Consider the following 6,981-nt stretch of genomic DNA (forward strand, 5'->3'; position numbering starts at 1 on the left):
TAACTACTTTAATAGTTGTTTTAAGCTGATTTTCGACCTCAAGTTTAAATTCTTTGAATTTTTCTAAGGTTTCATCTTTGCTATGTAACAAGTATACATAACAATATTTTGTGCAGTCATATATGAAGGTCATAAAGTACTTTTTCCCACCTCTAGTTTGTATATATTTTAAATCACATAAATCAGAGTAAATTAAATCTAGAGGTTTATTAGTTCTTTCAACACGAGGTGATGGTGTTTTTGTGAGCCTAGCCTGTACGCATACTTCACATTTTTGTTTACTTGTTTTGCATTTAGGAATTAGATTTAAATTTATTAATCTTTGTATAGATTTATAGTTTACATGGCCTAATCTTTCATGCCATATATTAAAAGACTCAACCAAATAAGCAACTGGCTCTTTTTTATTCATTGAAACTTTTGGAGGTACAACTTTCGGAGGGACTGTCATTACATTCAACTTGACAAGTCCACGCTTAACATACCCCTTTCCCAAATACATCCCATTTTTCCTAATCACGAGCTTGTCCGCCTCAAAACTTATGGCAAATCCATTCTTGCTGAGCAAGGTTCCCGAGACCAGGTTCTTCCTCATGTCAGGCACATGCTTCACATTCGTCAGAGTGACCTCACGTCCAGATGTCATCTTCAAAATCACATTGCCGCGTCTTTCAATCTTGGAGACTGCAGTGTTTCCCATCCTGACCTTCTCCTGAGTCTCGCTTTTCTGATAGGTACTGAACATCGCAATATCGGTGCAAATGTGGGTGGTTGCACCAGTGTCATACCACCATTCCTTGGGGTTGTTGCTTTCAACCATGTTGGCTTCGGTCACCACATCAACGAGATCCTCCTCAGTGAGATTTGCCTGAGCCTTCTCATCTTTGATCTTTTTTTCTTGTGCTTCAAGTAGTTCTTGAAATCCGCATAGCTTGGAGGAAGCTTTTCAATGAAGCTGAGAGTTGTGAATGTCTCACAGATGGACATTCCTTCAGCATCGATTTCATGGCAAATGAGCTGAAGCGCTTCCACCTGATCCATGATGGGTTTTGAATCCACCATTTTGAAGTCGTGGAACTTTGAGACCACATACTTCTGGCAGCCAGCGTCCTCACCTCTGTACTTCTTGTCCAGTGATCTTCATAGCTCTTTCGCCGTGGGAATCTCACAGTAGACACGGTACAATGGGTCAATGAGACGACCCAAAATGTAACCTTTGCAGATGAAGTCAGAATGCACCCATATGTCAACAATTGCAAGACAGTGAACATCATCAATCCCGTACGGAATCAGGGGCTTGTCCTCCTGGATGAACTTGTCCAGCTTCATCGTTGTCAGGAAGAACATCATCTTCTTCTGCCACGTTTTGAAGCCTTTGCCATCAAACGTGTCTAGCATCAGTCCTTGAGTGAACACACTAGGGACAGCCGGAGGAGTTTGAACTACCACCGGACCACTTGCAGTTGCTGAAACTGAACCGGTCTGATAAAGACCAGCACCGAATAGGCTATGGCGAGTGGTTTCATCAGCAGCATTTCCCGCAGGGAGGATAGTGCTTGTTGTTTCTGCAGCGGTTGACGCTGTGATGTTTTCAATGGTTTTCACAGTTGCATCAGTGGCTGCAACGTTGAGTGGAGTTGTTGTGACATCAGTGGTGTCAATGAGGGTGTTATTATCGTTCGTCATTTTTTTTTCCGTAGAGAAAAACATGAAAGCGAATCAGTACTCCATTCAACAAATAACATATTATTTTAAAGAAAAATAATATTTTAAAATTGATGGTCACTTTTGGTGTTTGAACAAAATCATATCGATATTAGTCTGAAAAAATGTTTTGTAAACTCGCTTTAAGAAGCGTTCGCAGAAACCGTTTTGTATAGACTTAGAATGTTTCATAAACTCGCTTAAGGAAGCGGTTATGGAAACAATTCGTATACTTTGTTTTAAGAATCGTATATCAAAAAAACGTTTCGCGATAATGCTAGAAAGCAATCCGCAAATCATTATGAAATACATAGGAAACGTTTCGCAGAAAGGCTATAAAGCAAATCGCAAACTCATTTACAAAAGATCGCAGAAACGTTTCGCGGATAAGCATATAGCAAATCGCAAACATCGTTATGAAACAAGAACAAACGTTTCGCGGAAGTGCTAGAAAGCAAGTGCAAACACGGTTCCAAAACCCGTTTTTATTAATCGTTTTTTCAACCCGATTAGAGCTTTAAACGTAAAGCGATTTTGAGTTAAGATTGTAAAAACCGGTAAACCGGACTGACATAAACGATAAAATAAAAGCGATGTTAAGGAATTTAGACGAATGTAAAAACGAATACAAGAACGATAAGAAATCGTATTCGCAAAAAGACAAGGAGTCGAGATATGATCTCTTTCCTTAACTCAAAATATTCGCTTCGTTAGTGAGACGAGACTATAGGAATATAGAGTCACATGATACAACCATGGCAGACGAATCACACATCACTCATGATCGCCCTATCGAATTATAAACTCTACGAAACACTCTCTAGACTTACGTTGAGGGATTTGGTGATTTTTTGTTGCGTAAAAAACTTAAAGAGAAATAAAGGAGGAGACGAGTTTATAAAGAAGAGAAGACGAGCCACTTTCCGTAACTGATGCCGCACGTGCGTACGTTGGCGGAAATCTCGCGAGGATCTCGGAGGCGAGGCGTTACGAAACTTCCTCCACAAGATCTTTTCTCGTTTAAACTTATCGTCAAGAAGAGAGACAGCGTGTCGTTTAAAATAAAATGCATGTCGTTTTTTCGGGAATTAAATGGCAAAACGTTGAGCTTAACTTGGTCCAAAAAAAATATTTAGCCAGAGCCAAGCCAGATAACGGCGGCGGTGCGCGTGCGGGAGTCGTCTCTCTACTTGAGCCGTTTACACCCATATGACACAAGACCATATTTATACTGCTATTTGACTCTTGTATTCCCCGATGTGGGACAATTGTTGGTTATGTCATTTTAACAAAACTTGCAGTGTTACATACACCAAGCTACCAACTTCTTAGCATCATTTCTCATTCAATATTTATCTGTTTTTGAAGTATGAATATACCAGGTTGTAGTGCTCATTATCATCTTTACAACGAGCTGATGATCTGACCGGAATAACCACCGGTGTAGCCGGAAAAGTCACCGGAAAATCAGAAAACATCAGCTTCTATATTCTTTGTAAAACAAAGTTCCAATAACTTTTTCCCCGTTTTTTCAGGCATTCTTTCAAATTCATATGAGAATGTCATTTATATCTATCACCGGAAACCAAATTGATCTTTTCACTCCTCAGACTGATTTGTGGACTTTGAAGTAAGCTTCGGATAACAATTGTGTTCAGACATGGAAGAAGAGAATAACACTATACAACTAAAGGATATATATGTATATGCAGTGACAGACAAGAACATGGACATGTTTTACTTACAATGAACATGGATATATATATATATATATATATATATATATATATATATATATATATTGCTTACAATGCAATGCAGGACTTGGGAACAAAAGCTATATAACCCATGAGTTTTACTCACTATACTCCTTTTCTTGAAGGAAGTGTAGCGGTATTGTAACTTTTAGAGTTTAGACTGAAAGAGAATCAGAATTTTGATTCTACCATGTATATGCCTGTGTATGTGTGTATAAATACATGCATACTGTACACCAACGGTCGCCTTTCCGAGGGAAAAGTGTTATAGTGTCTGCAAACTTAACCCCAGCTTGAGCCAGCAGCATTCTTGTGGCTGTGTTCAGATATATATATATACACATTGATGGATGGATAAGAACAAGCACAAACTCGGAAACTTCAATATATCCTTGCCTTATTTTCCTTCTGTGCCTTCTCAGTGAGCCTTATATAACCTGTACTTCGATAATTTTGGATGCAAGATAAATAACGTGCAACACTTAATAAAACAGTAAGAGGCCTCTGCTACCATCTTAAATAGCAATTTTACTATCCTCTTTCCTCAGTCTCCAAAGACAACTGGAACGATTACTATCATAAAAGTGATTAAAAACAAGGAAAAAAAGTTTCCTAGCTATACATGCTATAGGGTAATATTAATATATCTGAAACCATACGAAGTATTGAAATGTACCAATAACGACACCAACTTATCAAAATTATGTCGATTTCACGTTTCGGGCGTGTAATCATATATTTTTAAAGTTGTTGGGGCTAAATCAAGTTATTGGGTGTAACAATACCCTTGACACTTCAAAAAGACCCGACTCTTGTCCTCGTCGAATTTCTCTTATTCTCAGGAACAAAATTGTGAAGATGGAATTTGGTTCAAGTTTTTCAAATTGCATCAAGAAACCTGGTTTAAGGTTTGAGATTACCGGCGCGAAGATAAAGACATCTTGAAATCTGGTTTTAACAAATATATTATAATCCCTTCACAATAATAGAGCTTCCCATGTCACACACCATTAGTAGCGTCATGCTGCTCTACAACGGGATCACCACCATTAGTAGCGTCTATGTTCTTGACATTGAGCGAATTGTGTGGGCTAGGGATTTTTCTATGACCAATGGAACTTAACCAAATCGATAGACCAGAAAAAGGTATGACTTCAGATCGACTTGATTGTTGTTCAAATCGATCCGTCGGCTTTGTCTAGGTGATTGGGATGTGAAGTTTCTTTAGACCAGATTGATGCAATTCAAAGGAACCTGGAAATAAAAAATCTTTGTGATTTTGTCCTTGAGAAGAAGACGCAATTTAATGGCGTACAACATTTTTTTTTTTAATCTTGGATCAGATTAAGTTTTCTTAATTTTGATTTGGCTCCAACAGTTTTTAAATAGATCTAATTACACACCGAAAGGTGAAATCGATATAATTTTAATAAGCCGGTGTTGTTATTGATACATTTCAGTACTTTGTATGGTTCAGACATATTACCCTACAAAACTGTATGTGCATACTTTTTCCTCACCACTGCACCCAAAACAGAGTCAACACTGAATTAATTCTCACCTTGTTGTTTGGCAGAAGCACTACTCTTGCATTTATTGAGGGGATTGATATGCAAACTGGATCAGGGCTCTTTAATGTGAAGTGGCGTAGAATAATGTTGGAATTGAGGTAGATAGAGATTGCAATCATATATTTCATTCAATCATTTTTATACTATTGTGCAATATCGTCTTTAATATATTGCCGACAAAAAAGGGGCAATGCATCTAATTTCTTGACACATGTGAGGATATTAAAAATGAATATGTAGAGGAAAATATTTTTTTGCATGTGACTTTTCTTTATCTCAAGAGAAGCAGAAGCAGTGGCAGACCCACTTGAGAGGATAGGGTGTCACATGATACCCTTAAATCTGGATAAAAAATTGTTTTGTACGAATTAACAATGAAATATCACTAGCTCCATTAGTAAAATACCTTGGATGACACCTCTAAATCGAGTTTCAAACCCTACAGTTAACACCTTTGAATTTTTTTTCATGGTTTGACCCAGGTAAAATAAGGTATGATATCTTCACTTCATACCAAGAATTCGACTTATGTCCTACGAATTTGTAAATGCGAGACCCATATTGCAATGTGAGAGACTCTCTTCGCATTTCCTTCTCAGTATATAAAGGTTTCACGTTAAAACTTTGCAAAAACATCGAGTAAAGAAAATAACTTGCTTCAGGCTGTGGAGATAGAGGTGGCAACTAAGAGATTTGAGAAGTTGTTTCAAGAACACTGACATATCTTCCATTTACCAAAATTATAATACATAGGAAATATTAAGTTTTATGAGATTTCAAAGTAAATTATTTCAAATCTGCTATATATTCATGTCCAATCGAAATTTTTGATGTGGAAACTCTGTATTCTCACACTAAACATCGCAGTACATTATCATACTTCCAATAATGAATGCTACATAGATGGTGTGGACTATAGAGTAAAGATGATTGAAATATAAGATTCACACATATGACTAAATGGCAGCGTTATTATCCGATAGTTCGGTAATTGTTCAAATAACACATCATCAAGGTTACCGACATAAAACCATGGATTTGCACAAATTTCTCTTCTTAAATTCCAATTTTGCCTACTAATTTGTCTTTTAACTTGTTAACCAAAGCTGGAAGATAGAGAAGGTAAGAATGAAGACACACCAACAACAAAGGAACTTTCACAAAAACCTGTTGCTTATTCGCTGTTATTGCATGCAGTAAAGTCTTTCAAATTCATATGAGAATGTCATTCATTTCTCACGTTGATCAAACATTTTGCTTACTGAACAATCACTTTTTCAATCAAAATGATGGATGTGTAAGAACACGGAATCACAAACTCTGAAACTTTCAATTTCCTTTTTTCTTTTCATTATGCGTCTTCTCTATGAGCAAGACTACTTTAAATAACGAGCAAGACTTAAATTCAGACTCTGCTGCCACCTTGAATAGTAGTTTTGCTATCTGCTAACTTCTTTTCTCCTCAGTCTATCGAGGATAAACTAAAGTCATTGATGTTAGGAGTTTTCAAGGTTCCTAAAATAAATGTTGTAGTATAAATGATTGTCGAACCAGTTCTGAGGGATATCAAAACACCGAGAATGCAAGTACTCACTTAATCTAAGTGCAACCAATGATTTAGATGGGTTTTAAACTACTACTAATACTAGAAAGCAATTTCAGAATGATACTTTCTTGATTAAGGGAAAAGTGAACTCATGGGCATAGAGATTAGACCTTGGGTGATCAAGTATCGAACAAGGATGACAAATGATCAATCAAACTATCGACCTTAAGCCTAGACACAATTCTAAGCAAGCTCTATGTCTAGATGAATGCTCACTTGCTAACATATCTCAAACATCAAATGTCTTTGGTTGAATAATGTGAAAGCAATCATTACTAACAAGTCTATTAGCTATCTTAGCACCTTTAACAACAAATGTCTTTGGCAAAGTATACTAAAAGCC

This window comes from Brassica oleracea, chromosome C2 (genome assembly GCF_000695525.1).
Source record: "Brassica oleracea var. oleracea cultivar TO1000 chromosome C2, BOL, whole genome shotgun sequence".
Taxonomy (NCBI): domain Eukaryota; kingdom Viridiplantae; phylum Streptophyta; class Magnoliopsida; order Brassicales; family Brassicaceae; genus Brassica; species Brassica oleracea.